This window comes from Mus musculus, chromosome 4 (genome assembly GCF_000001635.26).
Source record: "Mus musculus strain C57BL/6J chromosome 4, GRCm38.p6 C57BL/6J".
In the NCBI taxonomy this organism is placed as follows: domain Eukaryota; kingdom Metazoa; phylum Chordata; class Mammalia; order Rodentia; family Muridae; genus Mus; species Mus musculus.
In genome coordinates, this window is record NC_000070.6 from 64,276,920 (window position 1) to 64,293,154 (window position 16,235).

Here is a 16,235-nt window from a genome sequence, read left to right on the forward strand (position 1 = left end):
CTAGCTAAATGACATTTTGTGTCTCTTTTCTTTATGGTCACTGGTTAATTCAAAACTCTTCTTTCCTGTGCCCTAAGAAGAGAAGTTCCAAGGAATTCAAATCAGCCAGGGACAGGAAAAGAAACCCAGGATCTTAAATCATCCTTAGGCTTAAGACCTGGTTTTCATTTGGTCCTGAAGGATGTCTTTTCCTCTCATGGACTGTGAGCCAATGTTTCTTTTCCTGCTGATTTATGGACTCATATAAATTAACAAGGGCCTTTCAACTGGGACCAGCAAATCCCAGAGGCATGAATCTTCCATATGTAATTCCTCCCTGAGGAAGCCAGAGTTAGCTCTCAATTACATACATTGATGGAGACACACGGTGGCTGAAAGGAGACAAATGCTGCTTGTGCTCACGATGGAATGGCTGCACAGAGGCCAGGAAAGAAAGGGGTTACATTTGAGTCTCTCTGAAGCACAAACTATTTGCCTGTTTGGTGCATTGAAAGAATCCTCATTCTGTGGTTAGTTGCAGTACATGTGGGTTTGTTGTTGTTGTTGTTGTTGTTTTGTTTTAACAGATGTTTCATGAGAAGAGAGATAGAGAGACAAAAGACACTGTTTCCTCTAAAATTTCCTTAGCTAGTGGCGAGACAGCCCATTTATGATGGTAATACAACCAAATGTTTTCCATTTGTTGGGAAATTGTTTTTACCAATATTTTAGTGAATTAGGAATCCAGGGTCATAATGACAGGAGGAAAAACTATAAATCACAAAACTAAGTCTGATATGAAATTTCTTTGATTCATTTCTTCTTTTATTTATTCAAACACTCCAGAATCATTGTCAAGGTCCAGGGAAAATGTAACAAACAGCAGGTGGCTCCCAGGGACTTTACAACTGTAGTAATTGTGTCCCCAGAAGGAGTTTGTTCTCTAGACATGGATGCAGAATAATAAGGAGTTGCACTGTCTGAGGTAGAACATTTGCTTATGAACTCTATGACACCTTCAGTGATTATTTCTTTCTCAGTGAGGAAAGAGAATGGAGGCTACAATGAAAAGATCACAGAACCAAGAGTGTGGCAGCCTGGTGTCTACACCCAAATGCTTTGCCCATTAGAGGGTGATTATCAAAGATCACCTCCTCACAGAGTGTTTTCATAGATGCAAAGGGACTTGCTTACCTTGTAAACAGTACATGGATTTAGTAAGAATCATCTACCATGAAGTCCACTTATTCTTTATGTTCCCTACTTCCTCTTTCTTTCAAATAAGCATTCACTCAGGAATGAATTGATTTCTTCCCCTGTGGCTGCTAGAACAAATTATTAAAGAAATGGTAGATTTGAACACTGAAATTTGTTCCATATCATTTCTTGGAGAACAAGCATCAAAAACAAGCAAACAAACAAACAAAAAACCAAACCAAACCAAACCAAAAACAGTATTGCTGAATCAAAATTAAAGCATCATTACTGATGTCTCTCTGGACAGTCTAGGGAGACTATACATCTATTCATGCCTACAAGTTTCTATTATGATAACTTCTATAATTCCAGGCTCTGCTTCTGTGGATATATGACATTGTGTTCTGTATCTAAATACTCCTCTACTTTTTCAAAAGACTTATGTGTGTGCATTTAGGGTAACCCAGGAAGGCCAGGATCATCTCCTTACATACTGATCATCAACATTCACAGCTGTAAAACTTTATTTTATCACATAATGTAACAGTCACAAAGCCCTAAGTATTAAAATATCATTTTGGGGGGTTATGATTCAGCATACCACATCTTGTATTCATGTATTTACCTGAAGTTTTAGAACGAGTAAAGTATTCTGACTTGGAATATAGGGTTTGGAATTAAAAGAAATCAGCTCAGAGTACTGTCCCCTTCATTTGCTAGCTGTGGTTTTGTGCAAGCTAGTAAAGTTATATTAGTATTTGTCTTTGTCTTTCCTTTTTTTTTCTATTTTAAAATATCTGAAGATAGATAGCTTACAAAAAAAGGTTCAGTTGGCTGGCTCAGACTTGTATGCTAAAAGTCTAAGACTTGTCTGCTGCATCTGTTAGGCCTCTGGCATGAGCACCTCATAGTCCATAGCATCAGGAGGAAGGTGTTGTGAGAGGAAGATATCATTTGGTGAGAAGGAGAAACCAGAGGGCAGACAAGATTTTCTACTGGGGCCTCATCAGGACTACATTTATCCTTTCTGAGGGTAGCACTTCTCAACCATCAGATCATGACTTCTTTGAGGGCCACATATCCAAAAGCCTGCAAAGTGTATATTTACCTTACAATTTATAATAGTAGTAAAATTACAGTTATGAAGTAGCAACAAAAATAATTCTGTGGTTGGGGGTCAGCACAAAATGAGTAACTGAATTATTTTTTTTAAAGAATTGGCTTTTTTGTACTTTTTAATAACAAATACCAAATGTGTTAATAAATAGATTTTATGATGTTTTCCTTCATTCCATAATCTATTTTTATTTTATTCATATTACATCCCAATTGTACACCCTTCCTCTCTTCCTAGTCCTGCCATTATAAGTCTCTCTCCCCATTAGCCCACCTTCTTCTAAGAGAATGGGAAGATCCCTTGGGTACCACCCCAACCTGGGACATCTAGTCTCTGTAGGACAAAGAACCTCTTCTCTCACTGAGGCCCAACTAGGCAGTCCAAGTAGAGGAAGGGATCCAATGGCATGCAACAGAGTCAGAGAATTCCCCTGCTCTAATTGTTAGGGGACTTACATGAAGGTCAAGCTGCACATCTGAAACAAATATATGGGAGAGGGGGCATAGGTCCAGTCTCTGCATGTTTTTTGGTTGGTGGTTCAGTCTCTGTGCACCTCTATGGGCCCAAGTTAGTTGATCTGTAGGTCTTCCTGTCCTTTACCCCCCAGGCTTGCTCAATTTTATCCCCAACACTTCCACAAGACTTCTGAGCTCCTGATGTTTGGCTACTGCACTACAGGGTCATAGCATAAGGAAGGTTGAGATCCACTGTTCTGTCTATTTCACATTGAAGTTAACTTTGGACCTAGGGTTCAATTGCCTCTTAATTCTGCCACATTAGGGATTAATCAATCAAAATGTACCCAAACCATAGAAATATGTAGATTACATGCATATATTATTTAGTGCAAATAATCACAGAATTAAGTATTTATATAGATACCACACATAGAGCCAGAAGATCTTGTCTCAACCTCTCTAGAATGCAAAATCTGGTAAAGAAAATACAAAACAAATATTGTCAATGAAATTCAGTAAGTTCTATTACCAGGAGGAAGGTCAGGACTGTGGTAATCCAAAGTTAGAACCTATGTCTGTCAGTATCAGGGAAAGAAAATGAGGTTATGGATAGATATCAACAAATAAGAACTAGTTGACCCAGAAGATGAAGTGGTCTCAGAAGGGGCAATGTGCACAGAGAAAGGCTGTGATAGTATACAAAACAGATTGTACCTGAGAGTGTGGGAGTTCCTAAGAGATGCAGAAGAACAGTGTACACAAGACCTAGGAACTCACAACTTCCAAGTCTGGAAAGGACATGTGATCTTTGCCATTTGCATACTTGAACTTAAACTTTGTTCTTGCCTGTATATTTCTACTCAGCCATAAAGAACATTTTGGCATTTTCTGGGAAATGGAACAAACTGAAGGTCATCATGGTAAGAATTCAGACTATGATATACGAGTATTGTGTATGTGTGTGTGTAATCTAGAATAATATTATGTACCATATAATAAAACCATATATTATATGGTACATATAATATATCTACATATGTCATGTATATAAAAACATATAACATTAAAGCAGGAGGGGAGTATTTGAAAGCAAAAAAGTAACCACCCAGAGGGAGTGGGGAACAAGTAGTAGTGAGATCATTGTGAGCAAAGCAAAATGAAATAGACATATGAAAATGTTATAATGAAACCAGTGCCACACAGTTTTTCAAAAATTAAAAAAGTACCTCATGCTTTATTAAATGCTCTGTTCTCATTCCTTTGAAATTCTTAAATTTTCTTTTCAATTACCACATGGAAATTAAATGGCCAATCCTGGTGACAAGAATGGGATTTTAGGCTTTTTGTTCATGAAAAGAAATTTCCATTACACGACTTTAATCAAAGAGAATATGATCTGAGTCAGACTTCAGAAACTCAAATCTCAGCTTGTTCTGGGGAGTTGGATGTGTGGGAGTCTATGGAGAAACCCTCACAAATGTTGTCTGTTCAGGGTGGTCAGTGTCTGATCTTAGGCAGGGAGATCAGTGGTAGGAAGAGGGCTGGACATCAGACTTTGGTTACTCAATAAATGGATACAGAGAGAACTGAATATTAAGAGGCTCAGACAAGTTCACCATTGAGGTCTGAGGGGGAGTGCTATAAGGCTGTGATGAGTCAGGGAACCAAGGAGCAAGATCAGGCTTGGTGAAAATGAATGCTCCCTGCTTACAAGCAGTGCTTCAGCTTCAGTCTCCTTTTCATCATGTTTCTTCTGTCCTCTCTATGCCTTTTCTTGTTTCTCATTCTTTCCTTCTTCCAGCAAAGCTGTGAGAATTGATACAAGCCATTAGGGAAAAGAAAGACAGACATAAGAAGTAACAAAATGGGTCATTTAAAAATCTGTCCTGCAAGTAGCTTTTAGGGTGTTAAGTTCTTTTGTGCCCCATTGGTCATTCTTCTGAAAACCTTCCAGGGAAGCTTTGGTCTGCATTGCCTCCCTTCACCAAAGCTCCAATTACACATTAAACAGATGTACATTTAACCTGCTTATGTCTCATCCATTCTTTAAGCTGTTGAATTGACTTGTACCCATGAAAGACTCCATTATTTTTAAGCATTGTGTTCCCACTAAACTATCACACACACACACACACACACACACACACACACACACACACACACACACACACACTGTTGTTTATCCCTGGTTACCTGGTTATATTTTTCATTTATTTATTCAATAAAACAATTGAATGCTGATTTGTAAATGGTCTTCTCTCCCATAAATTTATAAGCATCAAAATTTTCTTATTGCTTTGCACACTGTGACATTTTTAGAATTTACCTTCGATCCTGGTCAATAATAAGTAATGAATATTTTTTAAGTGAAATATACATGAGTGAATGGTTGGTGATTGAATGTAGGAGATTGCAATAATTGTGTAAAGAGCCATTTAAAAGTACATAGAAAGCTTAAGGCAACCTTGGGGAGGCAGTCATCCCGAGCCTCTAACATATTCTTCAGTCAGAATGGCAGCTTCAATAGAGGGACATGAGGCTAATTAGGAGTCTATAGAAAGGAGTCACAGTTAGTTTGTAATCTTTGCCCTGTATAATTTCATGTGGTCTACACAGCAATATTGACTCAGACAAATTACCATTATTTCTAATAGTAAATAATGAAGTGACATCCTTTGGGGAAATGACACCTCTTTTGAAGGTGTCACCATGACTAAGAGGAAGGGTTCATTCTCAACTTCATGTGGAGTTATTCTAAGGCTTATGTATTTTTCTCCATACCTATGTGCCTCTCAAACAAACCAGCAGTCACTAAGCACCAAGTATGAGTCAGACATTGAGTTATGGGCTGTTTGGGCTGCAGGGATAATTTTGATTCTGTGCAGGAAAGCAAATAGAGCAGGAGACAGATGGTCACAAATTCATTGTGCAAGGAGTTCTGAGGAAGAAAAGCTGTGTTGGCTCAAGCCATGGCTTGGTGTTTGGGACCAGAGGATGCAGAGCCAAACAGGGGCAGTGTACTTTGGAGTTAATCTCTGGCTAGCCAAGACAGTAGAATGCTTGGGAAATGGCCCCAGAGACAGACAGGGAGGGCCCTGGCTTGGCCTGCTTAACTGCTGACAGCCTAGCTCTTGGCACTGCCAGCTAACAGCCGAGAATGGCAGAACAGCACTTAGTCTTAAATTGTTCCATGGCCCTTTGCCTTCCTTCCACATGTCTCTCTTTTCCTGGCATCCTTTTTTCCTGGACACCCAAATGTGTCCTCATCACTTGTCCTCCCCCATTTTGATGAAAGGATCTATTAATGAAGACTTACATTTTCTGCAAAGGATCAGAAAAGAAACAAGTACGTTAAGAAGAAAAGTCACAGTGATTGTAAGAAGCAAATCTACCTCTCATTACAGAATAATATTCAACGTGATTCTGCTTTGCATGTGGGAGGATTCAGAAGTGGGTGATAAAGTGAGTCACAGATGCTAATGGCTTCATTCTGTATGGTGACATAGAGATGGGCAACTGGAATGGTTTTGCTACTTTGTGGGCATATCTCTGCTTGATAAATATGGGTTCTGATCTTGTAAATTTTCCTTTATAAACCTGATGTAAGGGGTACTTCAGGGACTTTGATTTGGATTGATAGAGGGTTATTCTGAAATGAAGCAGCCATAGAATCTAAGAACACATGCTTTGAGTCAAACACAAGCTCTATTGATTTCTCTTCTTATCTTATATCTTGGATAAGTGAAGTAATAGCCGTGATTCATTTTATCATATGATTATGTGGAGCAATGGTCACAAACACCTACTTCATAGAGGTGGCTAAAGGATACAGACACCATGGTGTGGACAAAATTGACATGAGGAGAGGACAGGGAATGGAAGTAGAGGGGAGGGAGAGAAAAGGATTGAGATTCTGTACATAGTAGTGGGTATGTATCGAGTATTTGCTTTCTGCCATAGACATTATGATAATACACTGCATGGCTAATTATATGAAATAAATGTATTAGTTCTGCATTAAGAATAAAGATAGGAAGTCATAGAGATTAAGTGATTTATCTTAGGAAATGTGGCTTGCAAGGGATGGAGCAAAGTCTTGAAGTTTCTATTAGGTCTTTTATTGACTGTCTTGATACCTAGCAAAGTGTCTTTCTTGACCTTGAGTCACTCTGTGTGACAAAATTTCCAGTTGACATCAGAATTAGATTCTTGGAAGCATGAATCTCTCAAGTAGAAGGCTCTGTTCCTCGGCATATAGAAGTGCCCCACCTAAGGGGAAAAATGAGAGATGACTTTACAAAAAAAGAAAAAAAAGTGACGCATACTTTCCACAGGAGACCTCCAGAAATGGGATGATGGTCCTGTGCAGTCACTTTAAACTTGTCATGTAATATTTTATTCTTATTTCAAGCCTGTGTTGAATAAGGAATGGGGTTCTTGAGCTTTGTGTAAAGATGGGAATGAAAATCCCTTAGCTTTTAACTAAGGAAATTATTTTCATATCCAAGTCATTTCTTATTTCTCAACATCTCTTCTCACAGGTAGTGGACTTTTTAAACTGGTGTATATTTATTACCACTTGGTGTGCCTGCACAAACACAGGAAAGCCAATTCTGATGCCTTCTGTATCTTGGAAAGAAAATCTGTAGTGAGAAATTACAGGGGTGAAGAAACAGTTTTCAGAGAAAGATGGGCCTTAGCTTATAAAATTAGAGCTTGTTCTGCACAACGGGCAGTTTAAATGTAAATTGATTTCCTAACTCTTGAGTAGTGCTATTCACCAGGCTTTGAGCTATAACACTGTAGAGGCTCCAACAGGCTGCAGGTGACATGATAAAGAGGACTATACCAGGAACAGAACAAACACAAGAGGCCTTACGAAGTAACTACAGAACCATTTTCTCCTCTTGAATGTTTCAGTTCTACTGAATGTTTAGTAAAATATGAGAAAAAGTGTCTTTCAAAATGATTATCTTTCATTACAGGAGGCTGAGTAAATATTGTGATTCCTATTAAGGAGGACTGGGCCAGGATAATGGATGACAAATCCAAGCTTCTGTATTTTGTCACAGGTACACTCTTCATGTTGCCTTTTCTGCTCATTCTGGCTTACTGAAGTTGGAAGTAGAACAACAGAAATTATGAGGGCACTGTGGATGGTTCTTAAGAAGAGGATGTATAGGCATTCCAAGAGGAGAATTTGGTTTGCAAACTCACTTAGAGATGAGGCATTCTCTCCATGAGTCTTTCAAAAATGCCTGAAAGAAAAAAAAAAGACAGGAGAAATGAAGTCTATCTTAAGTGAAAGTAAAAATGGTTCTCCACCTATACCGTGAACTTGGATATATTTCTATGGAGGATGGCACAGCTGGCCTGTGGAAATGATGCAGAAACTCGCTCGAGCTGGAGCTGGTTACAGAGATTTTGGAAGTATCCTAAGCCCGAGATGAGCATCCAGCAGCACAACAATTAAGAATGGGGAGTCTAGGTTGCTATTGGCTCCAGGAAAAGGGAGAGAAGATGCAGATGGAAACCAGGGGTCAGGAGCAGGGTCTGTTTAATGTTCTTCATGCCTTTTTGCAATTTAACCCACACGTTTTTTTTTTTCTCTCCATCTAATCTGTCTATTTTAGGTCTGGAAAAGAGAAACGTGAAGAGTGAAGATGGCATTCACTGGTTCATAAATCAAAAGACTTCTGACATGTGTAGTCTGTGAGGGAGCCAAACTGATCTTCCAAATTCTCAAAACAGAAGGACTAGGCACATGGTCACAGGAATGGAAATGTTAAATTTAGTGAATGTGTTTTTGGAAAACAACCTCAAAATCAAGATGAATACGATCTTCAAAGAACTTGAGAGAACTTTCTGGAAGTTTTGCTTCTGTATCTTTCACTCTGCACATCATTGTTTAACAAGCACATTGTCACATTTTTAATAATTAGTTAAGCATGGAACAAGTCACTCACTAACAAAGGAATAAAAGTACAAGCAAAAAGGAATGCACATTACTTGAGGACAGTGGAGGGGGATATTTTCCAGCTACTCCAGATTTGAAGGGTCATTAGTCACCTTGATGACCCTTGCATGAAAATAATGAGCACACAGGCAGTAAGGAGACATTCTAATAAAAATTAGGTGACAATAGAAGGTAAGAATTGTTCAAGATATAACAAAAATCCCAAGTGAAAGCCATATGGAAAGTTCCTAACACAGAGACAAGAATCTCAAAAGAAGGTGACACATGTCTTCCATAAGAGGCCATTTCCAGAAATGACACAGAAATTATGAATGCCTCATTCTTATTTGAAAGGCCTGAAATGCTTAGAAGACTGGGCTTTGGGTACTGTATAAAAGTTGAAACCTTTAACTGTTAGCCATTTAACAATTTAATCTTGCTTTATTTCTATTTTATTGATTGATTAATTGATTGATAGCAAGTTTCTGTAAATCTCTTTGTGTTCAGTGTATTTCTTTTTCAAATTCGTTCAAGGTTAATGTTCTCTAGAAAGATAGGATGGTGAAACCATGCTATGGTAAATGTCACAGCTAAGTCCCTTCTCTTTAAGGCTACTGTGTCTGTAATATCTCTGCTGAACCCTGGCAATCTGTCTTGAACACTACAGGCTTATTAAAGGATTTCTATGTTCTAGATGTTTTTGGTTGTATAGGGGAGGAGCATGAAGAAGCATTTCAACCACCTGTAGTAAGCTTTCCTGCTGACATTACTCCCATTATAAAGAAATTTAGATATAAAAATTCAAGTTCCTATTCTATGTCCTCAGAGAGACATGGAAGGCTATTACAGTAGTGTCTACAATATCTGTAAAGGACATTGTACCCATTAATTTTATACCCGGAATAGATTGTCCTAGAAATATTCAGGCAATATGCTTACATCCTTTAAGAGCTGAAATCCAATCTACAGAATGAATAGTAAAAAGTAAAAACTTTCCTTAGTATGAGAGTAGCAAGCACGAGGCAAAGGAATGAATCCAGGCAGAGATGGAATCAAGAAGATAGGATTTGGATTTGAAGTTGTTCCAGAAAGAACTGGATGTAAACACTGACTTTAAAAATATATAAATAAGGCTAACAAGCCAAGTACAAGGCATCCATCTACCTCTCACTTCCCATTTCCTCAACACCGAGGTTCCATACATGTGCTACTATACCTAGCCTTTATGAAGATGCTAACGATCCAGACTTCTTCTGCATGCTCGCAAGCCAGGTTTTTCTTTTTTCTTTTCTTGGATATTTTCTTCATTTACATTTAAAATGCTATCCCAAAAGTCCCCTATACCCACCCCCTGCCCTGCTCCCCTACCCACTCACTCCCACTTCTTGGCCCAGGCTTTCTCCTGTACTGGAGCATATAAAGTTTGCTAGACCAAGGATACTCTTCCCAATAATGGCCGACTAGGCCATCTTCTGCTACATATGCAGCTAGAGACACGAGCTCTGGGGGTACTGGTTAGTTCATATTGTTGTTCCACCTATAGGGTTGCAGAACCCTTCAGCTCTTGAGTACTTTCTCTAGCTCCTACATTGGGGGTCCTGTGATCTATCCTATAGGTGACTGTGAGCATCCACTTCTGTATTTGCCAGGCACTGGCAAAGCCTCACAGGAGACAGCTATAACAAGATCCTTTCAGCAAAATCTTGCTGGTATATGAGGTTTTTCTTTTTTTTTTTTTTTTCCATTTTTTATTAGGTATTTAGCTCATTTACATTTCCAATGCTATACCAAAAGTCCCCCTTACCCACCCACCCCCACTCCCCTACCCACCCACTCCCCCCCTTTGGCCCTGGCGTTCCCCTGTACCGGGGCACACAAAGTCTGCGTGTCCAATGGGCCTCTCTTTCCAGTGATGGCCGACTAGGCCATCTTTTGATACATATGCAGCTAGAGTCAAGAGCTCAGGGGTACTGGTTAGTTCATAATGTTGTTCCACCTATAGGGTTGAAGATCCCTTTAGCTCCTTGGGTACTTTCTCTAGCTCCTCCATTGGGAGCCCTGTGATCCATCCATTAGCTGACTGTGAGCATCCACTTCTGTGTTTGCTAGGCCCCGGCATAGTCTCACAAGAGACAGCTACATCTGGGTCCTTTCGATAAAATCTTGCTAGTATATGCAATGGTGTCAGCGTTTGGATGCTGATTATGGGGTGGATCCCTGGATATGGCAGTCTCTACATGGTCCATCCTTTCATCTCAGCTCCAAACTTTGTTTCTGTAACTCCTTCCATGGGTGTTTTGTTCCCACTTCTAAGGAGGGGCATAGTGTCCACACTTCAGTCTTCATTTTTCTTGAGTTTCATGTGTTTAGGAAATTGTATCTTATATCGTGGGTATCCTAGGTTTTGGGCTAGTATCCACTTATCAGTGAGTACATATTGTGTGAGTTCCTTTGGGATTGTGTTACCTCACTCAGGATGATGCTCTCCAGGTCCATCCATTTGGCTAGGAATTTCATAAATTCATTCTTTTTAATAGCTGAGTAGTACTCCATTGTGTAGATGTACCACATTTTCTGTATCCATTCCTCTGTTGAGGGGCATCTGGGTTCTTTCCAGTTTCTGGCTATTATAAATAAGGCTGCTATGAACATAGTGGAGCATGTGTCCTTCTTACCAGTTGGGGCTTCTTCTGGATATATGCCCAGGAGAGGTATTGCTGGATCCTCCGGTAGTACTATGTCCAATTTTCTGAGGAACCGCCAGACTGATTTCCAGAGTGGTTGTACAAGCCTGCAATTCCACCAACAATGGAGGAGTGTTCCTCTTTCTCCACATCCTCGCCAGCATCTGCTGTCACCTGAATTTTTGATCTTAGCCATTCTCACTGGTGTGAGGTGGAATCTCAGGGTTGTTTTGATTTGCATTTCCCTGATGATTAAGGATGTTGAACATTTTTTCAGGTGCTTCTCTGCCATTCGGTATTCCTCAGGTGAGAATTCTTTGTTCAGTTCTGAGCCCCATTTTTTAAGGGGGTTATTTGATTTTCTGAGGTCCACCTTCTTGAGTTCTTTATATATGTTGGATATTAGTCCCCTATCTGATTTAGGATAGGTAAAGATCCTTTCCCAGTCTGTTGGTGGTCTTTTTGTCTTATAGACAGTGTCTTTTGCCTTGCAGAAACTTTGGAGTTTCATTAGGTCCCATTTGTCAATTCTCGATCTTACAGCACAAGCCATTGCTGTTTTGTTCAGGAATTTTTCCCCTGTGCCCATATCTTCAAGGCTTTTCCCCACTTTCTCCTCTATAAGTTTCAGTGTCTCTGGTTTTATGTGAAGTTCCTTGATCCACTTAGATTTGACCTTAGTACAAGGAGATAAGTATGGATCGATTCGCATTCTTCTACATGATAACAACCAGTTGTGCCAGCACCAATTGTTGAAAATACTGTCTTTCTTCCACTGGATGGTTTTGGCTCCCTTGTCGAAGATCAAGTGACCATAGGTGTGTGGGTTCATTTCTGGGTCTTCAATTCTATTCCATTGGTCCACTTGTCTGTCTCTATACCAGTACCATGCAGTTTTTATCACAATTGCTCTGTAGTAAAGCTTTAGGTCAGGCATGGTGATTCCACCAGAGGTTCTTTTATCCTTGAGAAGAGTTTTTGCTATCCTCGGTTTTTTGTTATTCCAGATGAATTTGCAAATTGCTCCTTCTAATTCGTTGAAGAATTGAGTTGGAATTTTAATGGGGATTGCATTGAATCTGTAGATTGCTTTTGGCAAGATAGCCATTTTTACAATGTTGGTCCTGCCAATCCATGAGCATGGGAGATCTTTCCATCTTCTGAGATCTTCTTTAATTTCTTTCTTCAGGGACTTGAAGTTTTTATCATACAGATCTTTCACTTCCTTCGTTAGAGTCACGCCGAGATATTTTATATTATTTGTGGCTATTGAGAAGGGTGTTGTTTCCCTAATTTCTTTCTCAGCCTGTTTATTCTTTGTGTAGAGAAAGGCCATTGACTTGTTTGAGTTAATTTTATATCCAGCTACTTCACCGAAGCTGTTTATCAGGTTTAGGAGTTCTCTGGTGGAATTTTTAGGGTCACTTATATATACTATCATATCATCTGCAAAAAGTGATATTTTGACTTCCTCTTTTCCAATTTGTATCCCCTTGATCTCCTTTTGTTGTCGAATTGCTCTGGCTAATACTTCAAGTACTATGTTGAAAAGGTAGGGAGAAAGTGGGCAGCCTTGTCTAGTCCCTGATTTTAGTGGGATTGCTTCCAGCTTCTCTCCATTTACTTTGATGTTGGCTACTGGTTTGCTGTAGATTGCTTTTATCATGTTTAGGTATTGGCCTTGAATTCCTGATCTTTCCAGAACTTTTATCATGAATGGGTGTTGGATCTTGTCAAATGCTTTTTCTGCATCTAACGAGATGATCATGTGGTTTTTGTCTTTGAGTTTGTTTATATAATGGATTACATTGATGGATTTTCGTATATTAAACCATCCCTGCATCCCTGGAATAAAACCTACTTGGTCAGGATGGATGATTGCTTTAATGTGTTCTTGGATTCGGTTAGCGAGAATTTTATTAAGGATTTTTGCATCGATGTTCATAAGAGAAATTGGTCTGAAGTTCTCTATCTTTGTTGGATCTTTCTGTGGTTTAGGTATCAGAGTAATAGTGGCTTCATAAAATGAGTTGGGTAGAATACCTTCTACTTCTATCTTGTGAAAAAGTTTGTGCAGAACTGGAGTTAGATCTTCTTTGAAGGTCTGATAGAACTCTGCACTAAACCCGTCTGGTCCTGGGCTTTTTTTGGCTGGGAGACTATTAATAACTGCTTCTATTTCTTTAGGGGATATGGGACTGTTTAGAAGGTCAACTTGATCCTGATTCAACTTTGGTACCTGGTATCTGTCCAGAAATTTGTCCATTTCGTCCAGGTTTTCCAGTTTTGTTGAGTATAGCCTTTTGTAGAAGGATCTGATGGTGTTTTGGATTTCTTCAGGATCTGTTGTTATGTCTCCCTTTTCATTTCTGATTTTGTTAATTAGGATTTTGTCCCTGTGCCCTTTAGTGAGTCTAGCTAAGGGTTTATCTATCTTGTTGATTTTCTCGAAGAACCAACTCCTCGTTTGGTTAATTCTTTGAATAGTTCTTCTTGTTTCCACTTGGTTGATTTCACCTCTGAGTTTGATTATTTCCTGCCGTCTACTCCTCTTGGGTGAATTTGCTTCCTTTTTTTCTAGAGCTTTTAGATGTGTTGTCAAGCTGCTAGTATGTGCTCTCTCCCGTTTTTTCTTGAAGGCACTCATAGCTATGAGTTTCCCTCTTAGAAATGCTTTCATTGTGTCCCAAAGGTTTGGGTACATTGTGGCTTCATTTTCATTAAACTCTAAAAAGTCTTTAATTTCTTTCTTTATTCCTTCCTTGACCAAGGTATCATTGAGAAGAGTGTTGTTCAGTTTCCATGTGAATGTTGGCTTTCTGTTATTTATTTTGTTATTGAAGATCAGCCTTAGTGCATGGTGATCTGATAGGATACATGGGACAATTTCAATATTTTTGAATCTGTTGATGCCTGATTTGTGACCTATTATGTGGTCAATTTTGGAGAAGGTACCATGAGGTGCTGAGAAGAAGGTATATCCTTTTGTTTTAGGGAAAAATGTTCTGTAGATATCTGTCAGATCCATTTGTTTCATCACTTCTGTTAGTTTCAGTGTGTCCCTGTTTAGTTTCTGTTTCCATGATCTGTCCATTGGTGAAAGTGGTGTGTTGAAGTCTCCCACTATTATTGTGTGAGGCGCAATGTGTGCTTTGAGCTTTACTAAAGTTTCTTTAGTGAATGTGGCTGCTCTTGTATTTGGAGCATAGATATTCAGAATTGAGAGTTCCTCTTGGAGGATTTTACCTTTGATGAGAATGAAGTGTCCCTCCTTGTCTTTTTTGATGACTTTGGGTTGGAAGTCAATCTTATCAGATATTAGGATGGCTACTCCTGCTTGTTTCTTCATACCATTTGCTTGGAAAATTGTTTTCCAGCCTTTCATTCTGAGGTAGTGTCTATCTTTTTCTCTGAGATGAGTTTCCTGTAAGCAGCAAAATGTTGGGTCTTGTTTGTGTAGCCAGTTTGTTAGTCTATGTCTTTTTATTGGCGAGTTGAGACCATTGATGTTAAGAGATATTAAGGAAAAGTAATTGTTGCTTCCTGTTATTTTAGTTGTTAAAGGTGGCATTCTGTTCTTGTGGCTGTCTTCTTTTAGGTTTGTTGAGGGATTACCTTCTTGTTTTTTCTAGGGCGTTGTTCCCGTTCTTGTATTGGTTTTTTTCTGTTATTATCCTTTGAAGGGCTGGATTCGTGGAGAGATAATGCGTGAATTTGGTTTTGTCGTGGAATACTTTGGTTTCTCCCTCTATGATAATTGAGAGTTTGGCTGGGTATAGTAGCCTGGGCTGCAGTTTGTGTTCTCTTAGTGTCTGTATAACATCTGTCCAGGCTCTTCTTGCTTTCATAGTCTCTGGTGAAAAATCTGGTGTAATTCTGATAGGCTTGCCTTTATATGTTACTTGACCTTTTTCCCTTACTGCTTTTAGTATTCTATCTTTATTTAATGCATTTGATGTTCTGATTATTATGTGTCGGGAGGAATTTCTTTTCTGGTCCAGTCTATTTGGAGTTCTGTAGGCTTCTTGTATGTTCATATGCATCTCATTCTTTAGATTTGGGAAGTTTTCTTCAATAATTTTGTTGAAGATGTTTGCTGGACCTTTGAGTTGAAAATCTTCATTCTCATCCACTCCTATTATCCGTACGTTTGGTCTTCTTATTGTGTCCTGGATTTCCTGGATATTTTGAGTTAGGATCTTTTTGCATTTTCCATTTTCTTTGATTGTTGTGCCGATGTTCTCTATGGAATCTTCTGCACCTGAGATTCTCTCTTCCATCTCTTGTATTCTGTTGCTGATGCTCAAATCTATGGTTCCAGATTTCTTTCCTAGGGTTTCTATCTCTAGTGTTGCCTCGCTTTGAGTTTTCTTTATTGTGTCTACTTCCCTTTTTAGGTCTAGTATGGTTTTGTTCATTTCCATCACCTGTTTGTATGTTTTTTCCTCTTTTTCTGTAAGGACTTCTACCTGTTTGATTGTGTTTTCCTGTTTTTCTTTAAGGACTTGTAACTCTTTAGCAGTGTTCTCCTGTATTTCTTTAAGTGATTTATTAAAGTCCTTCTTGATGTCCTCTACCATCATCATGAGATATGCTTTTAAATCTAGGTCTAGGTTCTCAGGTGTGTTGGGGTTCCCTGGACTGGGCGAAGTGGGTGTGCTGGGTTCTGGTGATGGTGAGTGGACTTGGTTCCTGTTAGTAAGATTCCTCCGTTTACCTTTCGCCATCTGGTAATCTCTGGAGTTAGTAGTTATAGTTGACTCTGTTTAGAGATTGTTCTTCTGGTGATTCTGTTACCGTCTATCAGCAGACCTGGGAGACAGATTCTCTCCTCTGAGTTTCAG

At 39.1% G+C, this 16,235-nt stretch overlaps 1 long non-coding RNA gene across 4 annotated transcripts in view; it reads left to right on the top strand.

The window, feature by feature from the left end:
• Gm31115 overlaps positions 1-9,199 on the top strand; it is a 131,839-nt gene extending 122,640 nt beyond the window's left edge. For 3 of the 4 annotated variants that reach the window (XR_390647.2, XR_001784339.1, XR_390648.3), the window contains exons 2-3: positions 7,737-7,823; positions 8,385-9,199. This is a non-coding gene — a long non-coding RNA (predicted gene, 31115). Of the gene's footprint in view, positions 1-5,798; positions 6,214-7,736; positions 7,824-8,384 lie in introns of those variants that run through there. The other variant, XR_390646.1, reaches the window with a different exon arrangement.
• Positions 9,200-16,235: the final 7,036 nt, after the last annotated feature.